At 38.8% G+C, this 22,355-nt stretch overlaps 1 protein-coding gene across 2 annotated transcripts in view; it reads right to left on the bottom strand.

Moving 5' to 3' along the window:
* The window catches only part of Spats2l (spermatogenesis associated serine rich 2 like), a 137,527-nt gene extending 115,553 nt beyond the window's left edge, over positions 1-21,974 (bottom strand). For both annotated transcript variants that reach the window (XM_048808253.1, XM_015481205.2), the window contains exon 1: positions 21,834-21,974. The gene's annotated coding sequence lies outside the window, so the exon portion shown is untranslated. The remainder of the gene's footprint in view (positions 1-21,833) is intronic.
* Positions 21,975-22,355: the final 381 nt, after the last annotated feature.

Raw genomic sequence — 22,355 nt, 5'->3', positions numbered from 1 at the left:
CTTGGCAATAAGCAGCCTCCTCTGATGTTGAGGGCCTCAAATGCATGAGAATTAAGCAGGTAGGCAAGATGGTCCAGCAGATCTTGGGATTCTTTACAAGGTATAAGTCACATGACCTAAGACCTAAGGCCTCACTTCCAGGATTGTTCCTCACATTATTGTGCAAAGGTAAGAAACATGATCCTTTTCTACCAAGAACAAAGAGCTTTCACTAAAATTCTTGGTCTTAGCCAAGAATTTTCCTCTTTGGGATAAAAGACAGGCAGAGTCTGAGCTAATGACTCACATTGTTAAAATTATGGACACAGGCAGATAATTACACATGGTTAGCTAAGCTTAAGGTTTGCTCTAACATGCCTTCCTGAACTGAATCCTCTCACAAACAAACTCACTCGGCAAATGTTTAACTTATTTAAACATCAAGAGGGTACATTTCCAAGGGACACCACATGCAAAATACGGATCAGACATCTTTACCAAAGGCACAGTTCGATATTTGTGGAATGTTCTCTTCTCCCTAAAGAAAGGACCTGAGTTCTGCCAAGAAAATGTAAAAAGCTGTAGTTTCCTACAATAGTGGGACACATTTCTATTTTAGGCTGTAGCACAGTACTTGTAAAATTCACTGTTCAATAAGAGTTGATTATGTATTTATTTCTAAAGGACAATGGGTCTGAATAGCAAATACCTTTAGATTTTTCCTTTGGGGGCGGTAAGCTAAAATAAGACTCTTTCTGAAAAGTAGAAGGTAGGAAGACAAGGGAGTTAGACTTAAAGTTTGAAAACTTGAGGTGTTACAGCTATTGTGGGTAGAAGATGCTACAAGGGGGGTGAAAACATCCCGGGGCCACATCTACTTGCTCTTCTTGTTTTCCGCTATAGGGTTAATGACTTGGGGGGAAAATAAAACAAGAAAGGAGAGGCTTATTTTCCTAACAGACAGTGAGGACAGGGAGCAGATGTGTGTGGGTTGGGTCTGGACCTTGATTAGCAGATGGCAATGATACTGCCTTTAAATTTCACCAAATACTTCCGTCAAAACACAGACAAGGGACCTCCTCTTGAGTTGCACTATCAAGATCCCCAATTTCAATGCTGTGATCATGCTGTTTTAGGAAAGTTTAAACGGGGCCAAATTTCCATTTCCAGAACCGTTCTCAGATGTGGTTAACAGATTACATGGACACGTTGTCATTCCCTTTTCTTTGCTTTTTAGGTTGGAAAGTCTAAAATCAAGGTATTTGGAAATTTTTCTGTGCTTTGATCAAGGAGGTAGTTGACAGGGGCCAGCTGTAATCCTGTGGCAGAGCAAAGGAAACCACACAGGGCACCCTCCTTGGAACAGCAGTAAAAGTGCTCCAAGCCTTTAAAGGACGTTCCTGTCATGCACAGCATGTAGATGCTCTTGCCAGAGTAGTTGAAACTAGATGTGGCTTTGAGGACACCTGAAAAAGTTCCCCTTTGTGGCTATTTGTGTCCATGTGGGTGCTCCCCTCCCCCATTTTCTCATTTTTTTCCCCCTGCACATGAAGGTTTTTGTGCTGTTAATCCTCTTGGAATGTAGCTCTTATCACCACCTAGAAGAATTCATTACCCTTTCACCCTCTCTGTTCCCCTGGCCTTGGAAGCTGAGGAACAAGACAGCAATTGTCTGGGGAACCAAACCCTAAACTGAGGTGTGCTGGGCACTCAGTTACCCCGAACCTGATTTTTCCTATAATCGAAAGAGAAGGGGAGAAATTATGAATGCTTCCCTCTCCAAGGGAGTGGGAGGAAAAGAGCCTTCAGGAACAGAGTCTGAAGGCCCCTGCCATTAAATCCAGCTATTTTAAAATCAGGGTTTTTTTTTTTTAAAAAAAAAAAAAAAAGCATCAGATTTACAAGAGCATTCTGAGCTGCCTCTGCACAAAGCCAGAGCGACTGATCGATATAGAGTGGGAGGAAAACTAGTTAAGCCAGTTATCTGGGATAATGTTTAAAAGAGAAAGAAAAATAATGCTGATGGATTTTTAATTTTTTTTAAACTTTTGCTGGTTATACAGTGGCCTCAAAATCAAAATGCTTTATGTTTTATATAGAGTTTGCAAAAATTCATTTTATGTCTTTAAGTATATGCCTTTTTTCTGTGGTCCTTAAATTGTCAGTTTCACTCACATAAGAAAACAAACAGAGCACAAATGCAGCAAGCACCTCTTCTGGTTGTAAAACAAGAGGCACTGTCATCTGGTCCTGCCCTGCGTTAGGAAAAGCAAGAGGTGGGATGCAAAAAAAGAAAAAGAAAAAATCAGACTCTGGTTATTTCTTCATGCACATTAATGTGAAACTACGATGTGCCCTGAAAAGGGGAATTACCCAAGCTAGAAAGTTGGCCACAGAAACTGGAGAAGAGATGTAAGGACATGCTCAGGACCCACTAAAGGGAATAGAAGGCAACCATCTGTAGGCCTGAACAACGGTGAACCAGATAAATATGAGAGAATGAAATGGAACATGGGGTTCCATCCTCAAAGAACGATATCAAGGGGCAGGGGATTCATAACCAAAGCCTTCAGATAGTTCTAGAATCTAACACTTCCTGAATAAAGCAGTCCACACAAAACCACCTTATACTAAACTCTACATGATTGTTCCTTCTGTTTTCACAAGGCTAAACTATAGTTGTATCAAAAAGAAAAACTCAATCAATAAACCCTTGCTACTGGGAGGGAGGAGTGAATACGAAGATTTTATTGCCCCATCCTTCACAGTTTAAGGCTACGTAAATCAGCCATCAATTCCGAATACTATATTAGATGAATCCCTTTGGCTACAATTATGTGTGTCAGAACACCAAGAATAATGTGGTATTAACTAAAATATATCAGGTGTTAGAGAAAAGTTACTGACATGGTAGTATATTTATATTTTCCTGGAAAATTTTAGTCTTTGGTGAAATAAAATATGTGCTGTTCATTTAATTCTAATTTCCTAGGGTTTTGAAAAGTGTCTTGACTTCAGATGTTTTTGCTGCAAAACATGTTGGTGTAGGCACAAAATCTACCATACATTAAGTTTATTCACTTAACAAACATTTATTCCTCTGCATTCCTCGTGTGTACACACTTGGAGGGAAGCTTTGTGTCGCTGGAATGCATCTAAAAACATAAACACTGACAGAGATGTTTGGCACTCCCTCCAGGCAAGTACTCGGCTCCAGAAGGAATCCTCAGCTCTGACTCTCCCCCAGAGCTCTCACCGATTCCCACCCATGGTTTGCAGAATGCTGCACTTCATTTTTAAAACACTTTCATAAACATGATTGTGAACCATGCTGTGAGGTTAATTTTTGGTGATAACACAAAACCTGAGAAGATTTGTTTTTCAGAAGGTTCTTGGCAGTGACTGAACATATGGTGTGATCTTCACGGATGGTAACTCCTCACACATGAGAACTGCGATTTCCTTTACCCATTCTCTGTACTGCTGAAGGCCAAGATCCTCAACATTTAAAAAAAAGAAAAAAAAATTTAACTGCACTCAGCTCTGGTCAATCACATTAAAACCTGTATTAATGGAGATGAATTTTTAGACAATATACTCTAAAAATGGCTATTACCATCTCTATGGAGGAAGGAAGGGGAATTAACACTAATGAGCTAATCTCTGCTTCCTTCCAAATCCCACTAGGATGGTGAAAATATAAAAGGTATAATAAGCCCCAAGAAGAAAAACTAGGAGAGGAGACAAATATGGCCGAGACCTGACATAACCATTCTAGAAGCTGGAAAGCAGACAGGAGTTGTAACTTGATTCAACAGGGCACACTGAGACTTAAGAGCCCAAGGACAAGAGTACAAAAGAGCAGGCAGTCATGTGGACCCCAAAGAGCCCTGGTAAAGCTCAGAAGGATGACAGAATGGCCTGGCAACAATCTGTCCCCACCACTGTGGGACACAGGTAGTTTATTCTCTGGAAAAATCAAACCTGAAGTGAAGGACTCCAGGCACCATGCAGGGCACACTGAGTCATCTTCAATACAAGTGCTTAGGAGCAAATCTAGATATGAATACTGAGGCCTTCATCCCTTTTCCATTCACAGGCAAAGGCAGGGTCCCCTTTTAGACCCCAAGGCAGGAGATAACGGTCTTCATTCCTGAGAAACTGAGTGGCCTCAGTAGGAAGACTGAGAGATATTGACAGTTGGGGGAGTGGGAGGTGGCTTTTAAGAAATCAATTTGCTGAAAGGAGGGAATTCCTGTCCTTCAGTGGTTGAATGAGACTGGCAATTAATAGAAGACCAGAAAAAAGAGATTTGGAAGATAAGCATTGTCAGCTGGTGGCTAGAATCCTTATTTCCTCAGACTTGGGCAACGGGAAACTTGGGTTTAGTTTCTGTCATTAACTTTTTTTTCTTTTTTAAATTTTATTAGTTGTTTTTGGGCCTTCATTTATGTTTACGTGGTGCTGAGAATTGAACCCAGTGCCTACACATGCTACGCAAGTGCTTTACCACTGAGCCACAACTCAAGCCCTGACATTGACTCTTGATGTGGTCTTTGTGTCACCTTTCCTTTTTAAGGGCTCAGTTTCCTCCTTTGTAAACTAAAGAGTTATGGGTCCTTGGGTATGGATGTTCTGAGATGTGGTGATACTCTTTCTCACAGGCCTAAAAGAACAAGAGTGTCTACCAGTCTTTCACATGGTGCCATCTGCAGGCCTGGGGCTTTGCTAACTTCTTGGTATTCTTCTCCAGTAGCAAGTGAATGGCATTCTTCCAGAAGGAAGCTACATTAAGCAGACTTGTACTCAAAGTAAGGACAAGACCCAATGTAGCTGAAAGCACCTATGACATGCCAATATTGACTCCATTTTTCCACATAGAAAAGTAATAGCACTGTTAGAGCTGAGGCCAACCCAAACTCAACTTCTCCACACCCACAGTTTCTTCCTTTTTTCCTTAATGAAACTCAGGGGAAAAGAGTGGAAGAGTCAACATTCCTTTTCTAGGGTCAGCCATGAGACAATATGGTTGACGGGCACTGAACACTCAGGACAGGTCAGAAGCACTGGGTGAGATGCTTCACATGCCTGCATTAGATTATCACATGCCTCCATTTTACAAATGAGAAAGGTGAGGCTCAGAGAGCTTAAATGATATTCTGGTGCATGTGGAGGTACCAGCGTCCAACCGAGGTCATTCTCCCTATAGAGCCCACGCTCTGTCACTACACTTCAGTCTCACTCCACCCAGTTCTTCAGCCCAAAGAGCCAGTCTCTGGCCAGTGTAGGAATATCTCCCACAGTTCATCCTGCAAGGATGTTCCCCGTGGCTTCAAAGGATCAACACAATTGGTCTGCTGAAACGCTAGGAAGCATTCTGAAAAATCAATGTGGGCTTCTGCAGGAAGCTGCTTTGCCCAGAGCTAATTGAGGGCCATGTGAACACTTTCAGAATTGTGGCCATGATCATCTATGTTGTTGGTTACCATGTCCCAATGTGGACCTGCAGCCAGTCACTTCCAAGTCACTTTTACATGATAATTCATATCATAGAAAACACAATAGTCATTGTCCTATTACTCCTCCATCTAAACTCAAAACACTACTAGTATGATGTTTGCATAATAGCCTGCTGACATTACTATTTTAAAGCAGTACTTTTTCAGGGTTTGTCACAAGTTGTTTTAAATTTCATTTAGCTCTAACATGTTATACAACTTTATGTTCAGAAACAATGTCCTCTGCTACATCAGCAAGCTATATTGGAAAACGGTTGTTGTGGGTTTAAAAAAAAAAAATTTTTTTTTTTTTTTTTTTTTGCTAGCTCTTTATTCAACCCTTTTAGAGGGCCATATACAGAGTATTGATGAGAAAGGGAAATTACATGGCTTATTGTAAGACATTACTCTGGAAAACTAAAATACATTTTGATATCTTATCTGGATTGATGGTGTGGCTTTGCCTTCAATTTCTTTTACCATAAATGAATCCAATGGCCAAACCACTGTTGACGTAATTTTGCAAAGCATTCAGTTTACTAGATTTCTAGGCACTATAATAACTCAAAAGAAACTGGAAACTTGGTGGGGTGGATATTTGTGGCTTGATCATCCCAAATCCATCCACTCCCACTTCTCTTAGCCACAGAAGTTCTACTTTGTTTGGGAGACCCACTGAAGCTACCTCCACTCAGGGGCTTGGGGTGGTTTATCTGATGCAAAATGATGCATCAGCACATCATTCCACGTGAATCAACTGTGAGTTCACTGCAACCCCAAATGGACAATCAGGCCAAGGACAACCACATTTAGGGCTCTGCTTAAGTTATTAGGAAACTGGACTTTTTCTTTTCGGGACTGAATGAAGCAGACGCTGCAACTCAGGTTGCCTTCTTGCGACCATGTGGAGCTCAGAAAGGAGCCAATAAGGAGCAAGTCAAGAAGTATGCAACCCAGTCACTTCCCACTGAAGAGGTTTTCTACAAGTTTCATCTAATGATTGTTCTGTTGTCTCCTAACTGTAAGGAAAGCAAGGAAGTACTGTCTTTAACTAGGCACATCACTCCTTTGACTAAAATCAAGGTGTGTTACTAGGGAAGAGGGAAAGTATGGGTAATGGTTGGGAAATCGGTAGTCTCTTCTGTGGCCTGCTTAGGTTGGGTTTTCTGTGCTTACTACAAAAAAAAAAAAAGGGCAGATATTTGATATATGCAAAGGAGGAACAACATATTTTAAGTCTATAAAATTAAAAAGCAAGTTAAAACACAAACGAATTTGATTTTGTAAAATCTTTCATTAGTCAATAACCTGACTTCCATTTTACAGTAGCTTCACTTGTAATTATTACTCAATTAAAAACTAATGTACCTACAATTAAAAATGCAGGATCTGCAAGCATGTACAGCAGCCCAATTTTGCATATTCAATTTAGATACTGAATAAAATATTGCTAAAAATGTTTTTAAAAATCCTAATTTCTTCTTGAATGATAGGAATAAGTCAAACTACATATTTATGAGCCTACTGTCTCCAGGCAGGAATCGTTCTGTTTCAAATTATGCCTCAGACTTCTATTGGTTAGGTTAGAAATGGTAACAAATGTAGGAATCTTTAAATTGACATTTAGTGCCCAGGGGATAGTTTTAAAAATTGGAGAATAATGGAAGTAGCTGCTTTAAAGAATTTTTTTCACTAGTTCACAAAGATACATCATATATTACAGGATATAGAGAATGCCAAAATGATATTGCCTCTGAAATTATGCAGCATGGCATAAGAAAAGAAAGATAAACAAGAATGGTTTATTGGACAAAGAGAGTCAGGTGGCAGGGGAGTCACAGGAATGGACTGTTTGATGACCCTATGCCTTTGGTCTTGAGTCATTAGGCAACAATAAATGCCTTTGTAGATGACAGTCATACCATTTCAGAACTGGAAGGAAGCCTACAAATGACCAAATTTAACCCTCTGTTACTGGGGAGAAAACTTAGACCCAAAAAGGCTAAGTCATCTCTTTAATGTTCCACAACAAGTGGACCAAAATATGGACTCTAACTTGTGGAGTAATACTCTTTCCACCAATGTTCATTCAGAAGCTATAGAATGAGGGTGTCAGCCTGCCAGCTGTATACTATAATTTACCTACCTACACATTTAATTTTGAATTCATTCTGAAATGATATTCTTAAAGGTAGGACGAATGAGTTCTCCAACCATGACATATGCCAAAGGTGATTTAATGAGGAAAAATATGTTATAGAATGAAACCAGGTCCAGGGTGTAGACAGGACAGAGGCATCCTTGATCCAAAAGAAAGAGGCTGAGAGGCTGCTAGAGTTTATCAATTGGGGTGAATTTTTATTTTCTGATGGGAGGGAATCCTTTTTACAGGTTGCTTTAACTGCTTCCCACCTACAGCTGAAGTTCCCCTCAAACACTGTACAGTTCTCAATTGTGTAACCCTGACCTTGCAAGTGCATTGCAAAGGTAAAAACTAGGGTAACCAACAAGTGATGGAAAGCTAGGCTTTGCAAACACCTCTCTTCAAAGAAGCAGATGATCAAGTAAAATATTTCAGAGTGGGTTAGTATACTACAAATAATTCAATGAATTTTTCACCATATATTTTAATTGCTTGGCAGCTTGTAAATAGGAGAAATGCAGAAAGTCTCCCATTTAGCAGTCTCTCTGGGTAGACTTGTGAAGTGCAGACCTGGGAAGTGTAGACTTTGGAAGTGTAGACCCAAGAAATGTAGACTTGAGAAGTGTAGACCCAGTTCATCTAGGAAGTGTAGACCTGGAAAGTATAGACCTAGGAAGTATAGACACAAGAAAATGTAGGCCCAGGAAATGGGAAGTGTAGACCTGGGATTTGAGAATAGGAAGATACCCCAGAGCTGCCCTAATAAATTGAGCTCCTTTATTCCGCAGGGAAGATTTGGATAAAGAGTAATGATCTTAACTAAATCAAGAGTACTAAAGAGCAGTTACTATTCTCAAAACTGACATGTCCATACTTATGTATGGACATGTCGAAATGTGTTTACAAGTAAATTCTGACAGAAATCATCATGTGAAGGCTCTGTTATCCAGAGTCTGTCTCTTTCATACAGTTTGGCTCCATATTCTCCTTTTCAATGAAAAATTATTTTCTTCTTCCTCCTCCTCGTTCCCTCCTTCCTTTTTTCCTAGAAAGCAATATATGCTTAGAACAAGAAAATTAAAACAGATAAAAGGAAAGAGCATTTTAAATTCTTATAATCTTACCACCCAGAGAACCACTTTTAAAATCTTAATTATAATTCCAGGTCATTTTCTGAGAATATATTAATACATTAATGTACAAGTGATCACATTGTACCTATTTGGGTTTTTGCTACATTTTATCACAATATAACATAAAAATCTTTTCACTTTTAATATTTATCTATAACATCCACAGTAATTAAATAATTATTTCTATGTATGACAGTAACACAATACACATAAAATATTTAATCTATTATTGCTGATTAAGCAATTTCATACTTGCCATATTATAAACAATGCTGTAATAAACATCTTTGTGGTTAAAACCTTTACACATATCTGTACTTATTTCCTTAACATGAATTCCTATAAATAAAATTTCTGTGACAAAACAGTAGACCTATTTAAAAGAAATAATAATTTCAAAAATGCCAAACTGCTCTCTAGACGGGGAGTCACATAATTTCATTTACTTGAGTTGCTTCCCTATTAAGTGCTATGAGCAGTTCAGTACTGCATGAAGAAAAGCTGCATAGGCACACCTGAGTTGGTCAAGTTTAAGTGATGTGCTTATAATTTTGATAAATAATAACTACAGATGCCTTCATCAATTAGATGATGTCATACCAGATACTCCCTATTTATACACTTTCGCCATGACTAATTCATGGAGTAGCCTCCCCTTACCCTGAGTTTCAGTTGCCTGTGGATAACTGAGGTACAAAAGTACTAAATGGAAATTCTCAGAAATAAACAATTCCTAAGTTTTAAATTGTATGCTATTCTAAGAAGTGTGATCATTATTTCCCACTGTCCTGCTCCAGCTAGCCTGGGATTGAATAATCCCTTTATCTAATGTATCCATGCTATAAACGCTACCCTACCACTGGTCACTCACTTATCAGATCAACTGTTGCAGTACTGCTGTGCTTGAGTTCAAGTGACACTTACGAAGGAGCCTATTGCTAGATCACCGTGCTACATCACTCACCCCTTCATCTCATCATGTAGACATTTTAACAACTTACATCATCACAAGAAGAAGGCTGAGTACAGTACAATAAAACATTCTGAGAGCAAGAACACATTCACATAACTTTTATTATAGCATATTGTCAATTTTTAAATTTTATTTTTAGCTATTATTCATCTCTTACAGTGCTCAATTTATAAATTAAACTTTATCAAAGGCATGTGTAAACAGAAAAAGACATAGTATATATAGGGTTCTAGGCATCTACTGGGAGTGGACAACTACTAGTATATTCCATTTGGGCTCTTTCTTGGGTACCTGCTGTCATTTCTCCTTCCTCTATGCTAAGTACACTTCTTTGACATTCACCACCATTCTTTTTTTTTTTTAAAGATAGAGTTAGAGAGGAAGGGAGAGAGAGAGAGAGAGAGAGAGAGAGAGAGAGAGAGAGAGAGAAATAATTTTAATATTTATTTTTTAGTTTTCGGCGGACACAACATCTTTGTTTGTATGTAGTGCTGAGGATCGAACCCGGGCGGCACGCATGCCAGGCGAGCGCGCTACCGCTTGAGCCACATCCCCAGCCCTCACCACCATTCTTTAGGACATTCTAAGCAGTTAGTCCTTAGCAACATTATTGCAGTGCTCTGATTACATGCATCAGCTGGAAAATCTTCATGCAAGTTATGCTCCCAATTAGATGCCAGGACCAGTTTGTAGCCTGGCATGTTAATGAAATGATAGAAATGACATCTGAAGTTTAGGCAAAATCAACAAGTACCTATAAGACTAAAGAGAAATAGTGGAATGTGCTGTCAGACCACACATTTTTCTGAATTTTTTATTTATTCCTTTATAGTCCACCTGATTCAAAAAAGGACCCAACAACAGCTTTTCCTTTTAAACATGTTTTCTAAATTGGACATTTTCACATCATTGAGACTGCCAACATTTTTCCTAACATAAGGACATTCTTCTATCATAACTGCTTGCTATATTTGGAGACTGAATGGCAAGGATATTGTTCTTATCCAGAAAAGAGAAGAGGGGAAAAAAAATCATTCATTATGATCACAAATCCTGCTTGGAAGACCTGCCAAACAGGGTGACCCTGGGTATGCAATATGAGTCCCATAAAAAAGCAGAAAAACTCAATTTTTAGGATTCATAAAAGCTCTCCTCCAGGCTATTCACTTCCCGCAAGGGACTGTGAGAGATCTGATGCCCCATCGTGACGGGCAAGAGCATTGTGGGAGGCGGGAAGCAAAAGGAAACACCGAGGAGTCCCTGTAGGGAAGGCAGGCCCAGCATCAGAGGGGAAGGAGAGCTTTCCTTATTTTTCCTCCCAGCTCCTGGAACTCTTCTGACACCACCCAGCAGACCTCTCTGTGGTACTGGCTCTGGCCAGTACCCATTTTGAAGCATGGGTTTTTTTAGTCTGTGGCCTTTCCAAATCCTTATCTTTGAGTTTGTTTTCCAGCTCTTTTCCATTGATTGGCCTAGCCCTGGTCCAATCAATATATCTTTTGTTTCAGGGCCCCATGCTGGCAAGGGACACAGTTCCACACTGAGGACAGTTACTGACAAGCCCACAGTATGTGGGAAACAGATACTTGGAAGAAAATTGATGGAGCACAATTTAGAAGAAAAAGAGAGGTGTTAAGTGCTACACTGATGGGGGTTTGGGTTACAGGGAAACAATGACACTGAACTTATTAGGTATGTTAAAAATTTTCTGGTAATTGTTGCTTGTGCTCTAACTGCTACCAAATGCTACCATTTTGGAAGAAAATGATCATTCTCATTGTGAAAGAAAAAGATCTTTTTCATTGTGAAACCTTATGTTTTCCATGATTTCAAGACAGCTTCAAGAAAAAAACAAAACAAACAAAAAACAGGTTTTCACCTGAACTACCAGTACATCCAAACAGCAAGGGTCAGACTCAATGAGACTCACCTGACTAATAGAACATATCTTAAACATTGAGCCCAGACATAAACCTCATATTTTGGCAGTTTACAAATTACTGGGTCCTTTCAAATAATTATTTTTATTTGATCCTCACAGTTTAGCAAAATAGGTATTACTATTCCATTTCAGAGATGAGAAAACCAAGGCTTCCAGGTGCTATATTTAGGAAACTAAGTCATTTGGGCAGTTTAGTTGTTCCATGGTTCTGAAGCCTGGTCCTGCCCACAGTTCGTGTGAGTTTGGGCCAGTTGCTTAACTTCACTCTCCCTTTGCATCTGTGTCTCTAAAATACATGGGTGGGTGATGACACCACCTCTTTGCAGGGCTGCTGTGAGATAAGCTGGGCCATTGCATTAGAGCAGTGAGAAGTCAGTCTTCCAGTGACACATAAGTGCACATGTAAGCACTTAAGAAATGTCAGCAAGACTTTATTCCCAGAGCTAAACACTTTAGGGCCACATGAAGTGTCCTTATCTCTAGTAATCATGTCGCTTCTGTGATTCATAATTCTATCAGTAGAGAAATTATCTATTTCTTACAACAAGAAAATACACGATAAAAGGAAACCTTGAACTGAACATAATGACTCAAAAAGGGAAGAGCAAGGGCAAAAGTTCGAGTGTGGCATCTTGCAAGAACCCCATTTATTTTTGTTTCCAGAAAAATTCTGTACAAGATTTAAGTATGTTCAGTCATTTTTTAGCACAATGAAAGGTCAAGCCAAATGGAAGTAATATTTGTGTAACCCAGGGTGACTGTCAGGGAGTCTGTTTCCCATGGCTGGGTCCTCGAGGGGGACAATGCAGCACTTCTCTGGAGGAGCACTCCAAGGAGAAAGGGCCGTGCCTCCCACTGCATCCACTCCAGGGGAGCCTTCTGTGGAACAAAGGCACAGCTGGCACCTCTGGAGTGCTTCGGGAAAGAGCAGCCTCACTCCAGGGAGAAGGGTGGGAACCTGGGCAGGGAATATTACCAGCACATGCTTTCTTGTACCTTATAGTACTGGGGACAAAAAGAGTAACACACAGGGAATCTGGTGTTGGGGGATCAGGAAGAATAAAGAGATCCACCAAGACACAGCCTAGGCAGGAAAAAAACCTCAGGTAGCTAGAATAATTAAAATAATAATAACAATTAGCTAAAAAAAAAAAAGTACCAGTCTCAAGACAATAGTACAACAGCAAGAATAAAGAGTGTCACTGGGGAGCTCTGGAAATATTGACTTGTCAGAAAGGACCATAGCAGAGTGCCACATAAGACCAGTGACTGGTATTGCTCCCTTCTGTTCTAGTGCATGCAAGGGACTGGGGGAGACAGCTACAGTGGACTCTTTAAGTCATTATAGACTGCATATGTGACATGGTTCCTTCCTGGCAATAATACCTGCTTCTAAAGTGTCATGTGTAGCATCATGTGGAGGCAAAAATGTGGTCTGAAGGGTTCAAAAGTCAAGTGCAGCATGAAAGAACCCGGCTAAGGAACTGAAGGGCACCTCTGACACAGGGTCATATGGGAAAAGGGAAATTTCACTCTAAACAGGAACACATTCAGCATTAAAACAAAAAGCTATGGTCTGTCATTCAGTCAGGAAATTCTGCATGCCACAAATGTAAAAATAGCAAAAATAACATGATTGCTTTACATTTGTTCAGCATTTTGAAGTTCATGAAGAATTTTTATAAAAGTGATCTTCTATTCTCTGTGAATGTTTTGCATGTACCAATAAGACACTTCATGTTAACTTCTTAAGTTCCTAAGAATTGACTTTATGTTACTGCAAACATGTTGTTTTAATCTATAAATACTACTCACAGAATCTATGGCTGTTATACATAAAATGCAAACTGTGTTTTTAGGTACTAAATCTATTCTAAAATATCTACTTCTTTTCGAGAATGACTAATTAAATACAATTTATGTTAACTAAACCAGGTGTAAACACTGTGATACCCTGCATAGACCATTAACCATATCTCATTAAGAAGCTTCTATATTTCCAAACCCTCAAACATTCTAAGGGGGTACTGTAGATGAATAATCCTTTTAAAAAGGAAAGTATTAAAGGATATCCCTTAAGGCTCTTTAAAAACAGCTCTTAAAGCATAAACAGGAAGCCTACTATAAGGTTATGAAGAATGGTGGAATAAAAATGATTCTGGCCTATTTCCACAAAGAAGCATGGAAAATGGGGGTGGGGGAAGCTAAAATTACTTCCAGCTTGCTGAGTTAAAATGAATGGTTATTTCATTAGGCAAGTGTCTTATTTACTCTTTGCCCTATATAGGATAATAACGTATTGTTGAGAGTCAACAGTTCACATTAGCATTTTTTAATTTAGGAAAGAGAGGAAATTGTAAACCCTAAGGAACAGTTTTCTGGTTGACATAGTTCAGCATGCTTGGAGGGTGAAGTGTACTTTGTACCCAAATCTTTATTAAATGTTCTGTCCTTGAGATACAAAGATAACACCCTGACCCACAGTCAGCAGGGCATTCACTTTGAGGCTCTCTTTCTTTTAGCTTTGATGATAAATTTGTGCTGATCTACCCTTTTCTGGTCATCTGGCTTTCTCTGGTGCGCATTTGGGAGGCAGCTGACTAGCTTTGGGAGACAAGTTGCAGCTTGGAAAAGAGAAGTGAGGCAAAGAACGAACCCTGGTCTGGGCACAAGGCACTAGGCGACTGAGGTATTGGAAGCAAAATTCTATACGGTAGACAATGATGTTATTGGTATGGTAAGAACTCTGCAAACTACTGCATTAAGAAAAAGTGTGACAAGATAAGACTTTTCACTGGACCACCTAACTTCTAAAGTAAACTGAGCCATCTGAAAGGTTGTATCAAGTCCTTCTCTAACACCAGGTTTTCAGGTTGATCCAAGGGTCTGGTTTCTCTAAGCCCTTAGTATCTATCACAGCACTCTCTTCATTCAGGTCTTTTACCACTCTTAGCTCTAGCTGTAATTTTGCATTTGTTCACTTGGTTACTTGATTTCTCACTGTCTGGATCCCTCACTAGAATATAAACTCTATGTATTTAAAGATCTCAATCCACTAGAGTTAGCTAGAGTTAATCTGGTTCAGTGGAGATCCAGCCCAAAACATTAGTCTCCAACACACAGATCACAGAAATATTGACCTGAATATTTTCATGCAGTCAACAAATACTAAGTGAACATCTCCCACATACCAGTATCACACACTTGGCACGACACTGGGAATACTGGTGAACAGAACTGACGCACAGTCAGTTAGCTGAGTATGAACAGACCACAGAGAAGGAAGATCATCAGCCTGTTGATCAGAGTCAATTCCTACCCTTTAACTCACTCCCCAACCCTTTACTGCTCTAAGTAAGCCACACATGCCTCTTATCTGGCTTCCAGACCTCTCTTCAAGCTATTCAGAAAGGTTTGCAAGTCTTATAAACAATTTTGCTATCCTCCAAAAATGTTAATGCTCAGGTATCCCTTTGAAAAAAGGAAAATTCCTTTGAGCTTTTTTTCTCAGTAACAAGGAATGCAATTAGGCCTTTACTTGGCACTCTGTCAGTTCCCATAGTCAAGAAATCTCAGGGTTAGGAGAACAAAGCTATCAAGATGCTTTTGCTATTGACTATGGCTGACCTAAAGTTCAAGGGTTAAAGCCTGAGAATTCTTTACCCCTTTACTTTAAGTAACTTCCAAATATCAAAGCTTAGAGAACCCAGAATGCAAAATCCTTTCCATTCCACTACAGAAAAAGTATGATTTATTGTTAATGCTGGTCTTTCAAAGCATTAGTCAGGACACCTGCAAACCTTTGGACAATAGCCACCAATAGAAGTTCATGAGTCAGTACTTAAAATCTGACAAATAATAATTTATTCTTATAACCAGTGTGAGAATTGGGTTGATAATGTATTGAAAGCTGGTTAAAAAGTATGCAGTATACATTATATTATAACTCCACGTTTTGTAAAATGAAAGGTAAGTAAATAATGATTGTTATCACTATATCTGTCTCTTCAATGGCATGGCTTCTCTAAGAAAAAAAAATTTCTTTATACAGAAAGCAAATGTGAACAATATGAAGTTTGTTTATTTCAGACATATTTGTGCTTGAAAAACAAACAAACAAACAAAAAAACTGCAGCACTTTTTATAGCTTACAATGAACACTCCAAAGAGACAGTTTAGGATACTCAATATTTAGTACATATTTGACTTGTTCAACTTGTTTTGGAAGTTTGTCATTTGTCAGACATATGAACATTTTCATTATTTCCATTCTGGGAATATTACAAGTAACTGCTCAGACCCTGGTAGAACAAATGCTACTTATCGGATACCCATTTCACGTGAGAAATGCTATATGCATTTTTTTTAGGAATGGTTATGATATATTCAAATATAATAGGTTTATAAGAAAAAAAAACTCGAGGACTTTTAATGGTAATGACGACTCGCCTGTGGTATGCAGACTCTGTGTAACTCTCTTATCTTCTCTATTGGCATAAAATTTTAAGGCAAGTTAAGCTGTTAGTGGAGAGAGTATCAACATTAGTAATGCTAAAACTGATTTAATGCCTTCTTTCTAAAAGAGGTAAAACAGTCATTAAAGGTGAAAGTAAAGCCAAACTTCAGAAAAAGAGCCAAAGCACAGTATGCTTCATGGGACCTTCAGAGAATTTTTCAGCAATTAATGAAAGTGACATCAAGTCCCGTGTCCCCGTCCCCGCTGGTCCCCCACCCCGCAAGATGAACATAAGCAGGTGATGCTGGCATTTACTGAAGAAAACCCTCACCTTTGTATTTATATTTCTTTGATTAATTTTTTATTAGAACAGTTCCTTAAAGAAAGTTGGGTCCGTAACAGCTACTGAAACATTTATACCAGTTGTAAGCAGATACTCAGAGGCATCCCTTATTCTCTGAATTGTCCCAGATATGCAGGGCTGGAGCTCCCTGGAATCATGTTTGTCATACATGACATCATCCCCTCAAAAGGTGATCAATCGACCTGGGATGGACCAATGAAATTCTCTCTTGAGCAGTCATTACTGCTCAATCACAACAATAGCAATATCTTAAGAGAAAAGAACCATAAAGTCCAATGCTGAGGTCCCTTGAGCTTCCCATGTCCTACATGTGATTTGGTTTGATTCAACCATTCATCATTTCTGAGACATCCCAGGATCTTTCGAGTAAAAAAATTTAAATAACTACTTTTAAAATTTAAACCAGCCAGTCATTTTCTGTATCTTCAAATCAAAAGAACTTTGCAGGTTAAGGACATCAGGACTTCATAAAAAGTTATATTGTGTTAAACAAGATATAGAAGGAACAGGATCATCATGATATTTTATATTTGTAGGAAATGCAACATTTTACAGATACGTTCACATAGATGGCCCCATAAGAGTTGGGGAAAGCGGGGCATGGTGGCACATGCCAGTAATCCCAGTGGCCCGGGAGGCTGAGGCAGGAGGATCGTGAGTTCAACCAGGCTCGGCAAAAGTGAGGCACTAAGCAACTCAATGACACCCTGTCTCTAAATAAAATACAAAACAGGGCTGAGGATGTGGCTCAGTGGTTGAGTACCCTGGGTTCAATCCTGGTACCAAAAAAAGAAAAAAGAAAAAAAGATTTGGGGAAAGGTTGCTGATATCACCTGCAGGATAGACAGAAGGCAATGGAGGCTCAGAGAGGCCTATGTACTACAGTCTGGATGCTGGCAGATGGCACAAGCCATAATACATGTGCCACCTGATATTTTCCAGTATTCTTGCCTCATGAAAACCTATCTGAGGGTATTCAATATTTTTTTCCCAACAGTTAAAAAGAATCTTACAGGGAATATAAACAAAACAGAAACAAACAAACAAAAAAGCTATTCTGTGTGTGTGTGTGTGTGTGTGTGTGTGAGAGAGAGAGAGAGAGAGAGAGAGAGAGAGAGAGAGATTGAGATTCTCCTTCTGTATTTTCTACCGCAACCCAAACCTAATGGCTCTGCAAAAGCTTTAAAGCAATAAAACATATAAAGTAATGCCTTAGTATTGATGTTTGCCAACAACAAAAAATTAGGGCTGAGATGTGTCTCCCTTTAACATAGATGGCAAGTTTCTATCTTCTATATATTTTAACGACTGGTAGTGACAGTATATCCCACAACTATGATATACATTTGAGCTATATAGTAGTGGTATCCAAGATATTTTATCACATGTTTTGAACATGTATCCCCAATATATATTTGGTTGCTTGTTTACAATTCATATACATGTACTGTTGTATTAACACATTGTATTTTATAAACCATGAACAAAAAAAGGTAAGCAAAATGACAATATTGACAAGTCTGTAGTCATGATATATCAAGGCACATATGTACAGGATGCGGTTTATGATTAACCATGGTAGATATAAATCTGTATGTCTCCCAGATAATTCAGAATTTTGGTGATCAGTTCTTTCCAGATGTGATCTAGAAGTCACCATCACTACCTCATAAAGTGAATGACAGAGTTTGACAATCCAAAGCTTTGACATTGTCTTGTTGCTTATAATGTTAAAATTATCTTTAGTTTCTGAAAATTCTTTGCAGAAAAGACTCTGCTAGTTTGTAAAAATTTGTTAAAATAAAAATGTAGAATTTGCATATCCAGTTAACCTCCAGGTCCTTTCTCTTCCCTCCCTGAGAGGTAACCACTATCCTCATACCTGATTCTTTCAGTAATAAGTTTCTTGCTTTTCTTTATAATTTTAGCCACTTTGTATATGTACCTTAGCAACAAATTTAGTTTTGTCTATTTTCATATTTTTTAACGTGTAATAAGTTTGCTTAAGTATTGTTCTTTGGTGTCTTTTTTCAACATTACATCTGTAGTAACATGCCCATGTTATTGTATATACTCTAGTTAATTTTTTCATTGTTGTATAATATTTCGACATATAATTACACTTCATCCATCACTGGATGCACATGGATATACATTTCTCTAGAACAGATAGACAGGTACACACATGTATACCTAAACAGCTCCTGTAGTTTAAAAAAAAAACTAAGGGAAAATAATTGCAATGCATCTTTTGGCAATCAATTTACTCAATACTCTTTCTTATGTAGCCATGGAGAAAGATCATCAAATTACCAGACTTATCTTTTTGTAGACTTTAGCTCATACATGACAATAAACACATTTTACTGTTAAAATAGCTTGAAACATTCCAATGCATTTATCAGAGCTGATTCTTCCCCCAAATATCTCCCCTATTCTTCTTCCTCTTTCTTTCTTTATCTCTCTCTCTCTCTCTCTCTCTCTCTCTCACACACACACACACACACACACAAACACACACGCACGCGCACACACACACATTGTTTTACATATTATAATCACACTTTTCTTTTTACCAAAGGCCAATATTGTGTATGCTGAGAGAATAAAATGTTCTTTCCAATTTTAAAGCAATTTTGCATCAAAAGGGTTTCAGGTTACCACTGATCAAGGCTGGAAAGCCAAAAATGCTAATTCTGTAGCCAAATTAAGGGTACAATACAAATAATAGAGATTAATTCCAAATTCAGAGTCTCCAGTGTTTTCATTATCATCATTAATGTTCTCCAAATGGAATGCAGAAACAGGACATATTTAGATGAGAATACTGTGGCACCAGCAAAATCTGCTTATTGGTCTACCACTGTCTTATTGATAACAAACCTAATGACTAGCATTCATTACTGCACCAGGCATCTTCCACATATCAATGCACATTTCATATTTTACATATATTAGCTTATTTAGTCCTCAAAACAACTCAGTGAAGTAGGTACTACCATTCATCCCATTTTGCATGAAGAAACTGGGGCAGAGAGAAGAAAAGAATCATGACCAAGGTCCCAGAACTATGAGAAGTTGAGCTGAGATTCAAAATTCTGTCTCCTGGGGCCTCACTCCGTTTTCCACTATAGTACCTTGCAAAAGGTTATTTTTGTTGTTGAAACTGTTATTATTATTTTGATACCAAGAACAGTTCTTTAAGATCAGGGCAATATGTGTGCACCATCAGGGGAAAAAAATCTATGTATATTTGTTTTGATTTACAAAAAATTTATGAAATGACTGCAACCAAGCAACTCTAATTCCAGGAGAATGAATTAAGAAATGAATAAAGGGATTCAACGGGAACCCAAATTAGTCATTAGAGCTCGAAGATCTGGAGTTCTGGTCTAAATCCAGCTTTGGCACTTGCATCCAAAATAAACATGACCAGATAAGTACCACAGCTCACAATTAAAATGGATTTATATGGCTTCTGTGTCCACATGAGACAGGCTTCCTCCTAATTGAATTCGGACACCTCTTCAGTTATTGTGGGTTTCATTTACCATCTTCCTAGTCTGTTGTAACTACTGGCGATAGGATTATGCTGAGGGAGAAATCATTTCAATCAGTGATGTCTGCAGTATAAGCATAAAAAGATAAAAGCAAAGCCTTTGAGCTGTAATTAGAAAATTCCTTAAGTGTGCTCATGTGGCATATGTTTTAGACTACTACCAACTGGCAAGACCAGTTACAGCAGGAACGTCTAATGTCACTGTTCTGGGATAAGCAGCCAGTAAAAGTAGTGTTCCAACATGCGATTAGAGTAATCTGTTGCAGGCCAAAGCATTCCTGCTTTCCACCTCTAATATGATTAGTGACAGACAGCTGGAGGCATCTCATTCTCCTGACAAAAATATGATCAGAATTGTTTTCAACTGGTACATCTTTCCATCAAGCTGTTGCCTTCCAGCAGAATAATCAGAGTTTCTGATTATTTGGTATATGTTCCAAGAAAACAGGAATTGACTGTGCCCTTGCTTGTCTGATGGGGAGAAGGATGCCAGAATTTACATAGAAACTCTTCAGCTGCCTAACCAAAAGGACAACTAGGCTGTGTGTGTGTGTGTGTGTGTGTGTGTATGTATGTGTGTCTGTCTGTCTGTCTAGAGATAGAGAGACGGAGAGAAAAATCAACTAGTTCTTCCCAGGATAATTCTCTTTAAACAACTATAAAGAAGGGTTTTTGTAGTAACTCAGATATGAGGAAGTTAAGCACTATATTATATGCCTGTAAAACAACCAACTCCCACTGATGTGAATGGCTCTTTTCAAAAAGTTACAATCATCTTACTACTAAAGTTTGGGGTGGGGTTTATGGAAAAAAAAACAAGTTTAGATTAAATATTCATGAAAATGTACAGGAATCACTAAGGCCTCTTTAATTTGTACCAGCCCAGTTTGGAATTTATGATTCGTTGACTGGATCTGGACCAAAGATGATCTTTTCCCAAGGAATACAGGCTGCTGGGAGAGGGGGATACAAATATTTCAGAGAATGTATGAATCTAAAACAACATACTTTCAGTCCAGTCAAATATATCATATGAATATGACATATCCAGTCAAATATCAAGGATTGATATGAAAAATAGTTACCATCTTTTTGGATGTCAAGCTTCGGTAAGTTTCCTTTACGTATCTGAACTTGAGACATCCCAATAATGCTGCAAGATGGGCATACTCATCCACATGTCAGAGGAGGAAACTGGGGCTTAGAGAAGTGAAGTGCAAAGACTGTGTGATTATTAATCAGAAGCGGGAGGCAAAGCCAGGCTGTCTGGTTCCGAGGCCTGGGTCCTTCCACTCCCATTTCACACTGACTGAGCACTGGAATTGCAAGTCAGACTTCTAGATTCACTGGGGCACATTCTTCAACAACAGTGACAAGAGTGAAAACGGCTATCAGTGTGGATGGAAAGCCAGGCAGTCTGGCTCCAGAGCCTGCCACTCTTAATGGTAATTCTCTTCTAAATCACAAGCATGTATATAAAAGACCTTTTTCCTTTTTCTTTTTGTGGTATTCCAAAGTAGTTTAGATGCATGAGAACTAACAATATCCAGAGACATACTGAGATGGGTGGGAAAGAGGATGCGGATGGGCAGACATACCTCAGATCCATTGGCCCCAATGGCCCTAGCAGGAGTGCCTCAGTCTACACGCTATAAATAAAACTCTGGTATTCAGACCCTGAAAAGCTGCTGTAAGGGGGCCTCCAGGAATCAGATGTGGGTGCTGAGACAGCTGGCTATATAGGCAGGAGGAGGTCATGGAGGAGAGAAGGACCATCTTTACTTACCTTGGAATCCACAGAGATGTTCCTGGAAGCAGACTGGGTTCTGGAGTGTTCTATAAAGAAAGGAAATTTGGAAGGTCAAGCATGTCTCATATTAGTGACCACACCATCCATTCCCCAGCATATATGTACTTGAGCACAGGATCTAGAGTCTGGTAGACAAGGAATCGGTCCTAACCCATGATTTAATAGCTCCATGGCCTTGGGTAGGTGGAGTAGCCACCCTGTGCCTTAGTTTACTCAACTGCAAAATGAAGGTAATGATAGTATCTCCCTAACAAAGTCATAGATGATATCAAATGTGTGCAATGCATTTAACACACTTAGCACATAAAAGTGATATTTTAATAACAATTGCTAACATTCATTTCTTGTTTAGAAAGTGCCTAGCATTGTCCTAAGGCATTATTCACAAAGGCAAACTCCTTCAATACTCTGAGGGAGACAGTGTCATCACTGGCATTTTATAGATGTTAGAAAATGAGGCACCGAGAGGTCCAAAGACCTGATTCATTGAATTATACA

This window comes from Marmota marmota, unplaced genomic scaffold (genome assembly GCF_001458135.2).
Source record: "Marmota marmota marmota unplaced genomic scaffold, marMar, whole genome shotgun sequence".
Lineage (NCBI taxonomy): Eukaryota > Metazoa > Chordata > Mammalia > Rodentia > Sciuridae > Marmota > Marmota marmota.
The sequence above is the reverse complement of the archived record's forward strand: the minus strand, read 5'-3'. Positions and strand labels throughout refer to the sequence as shown.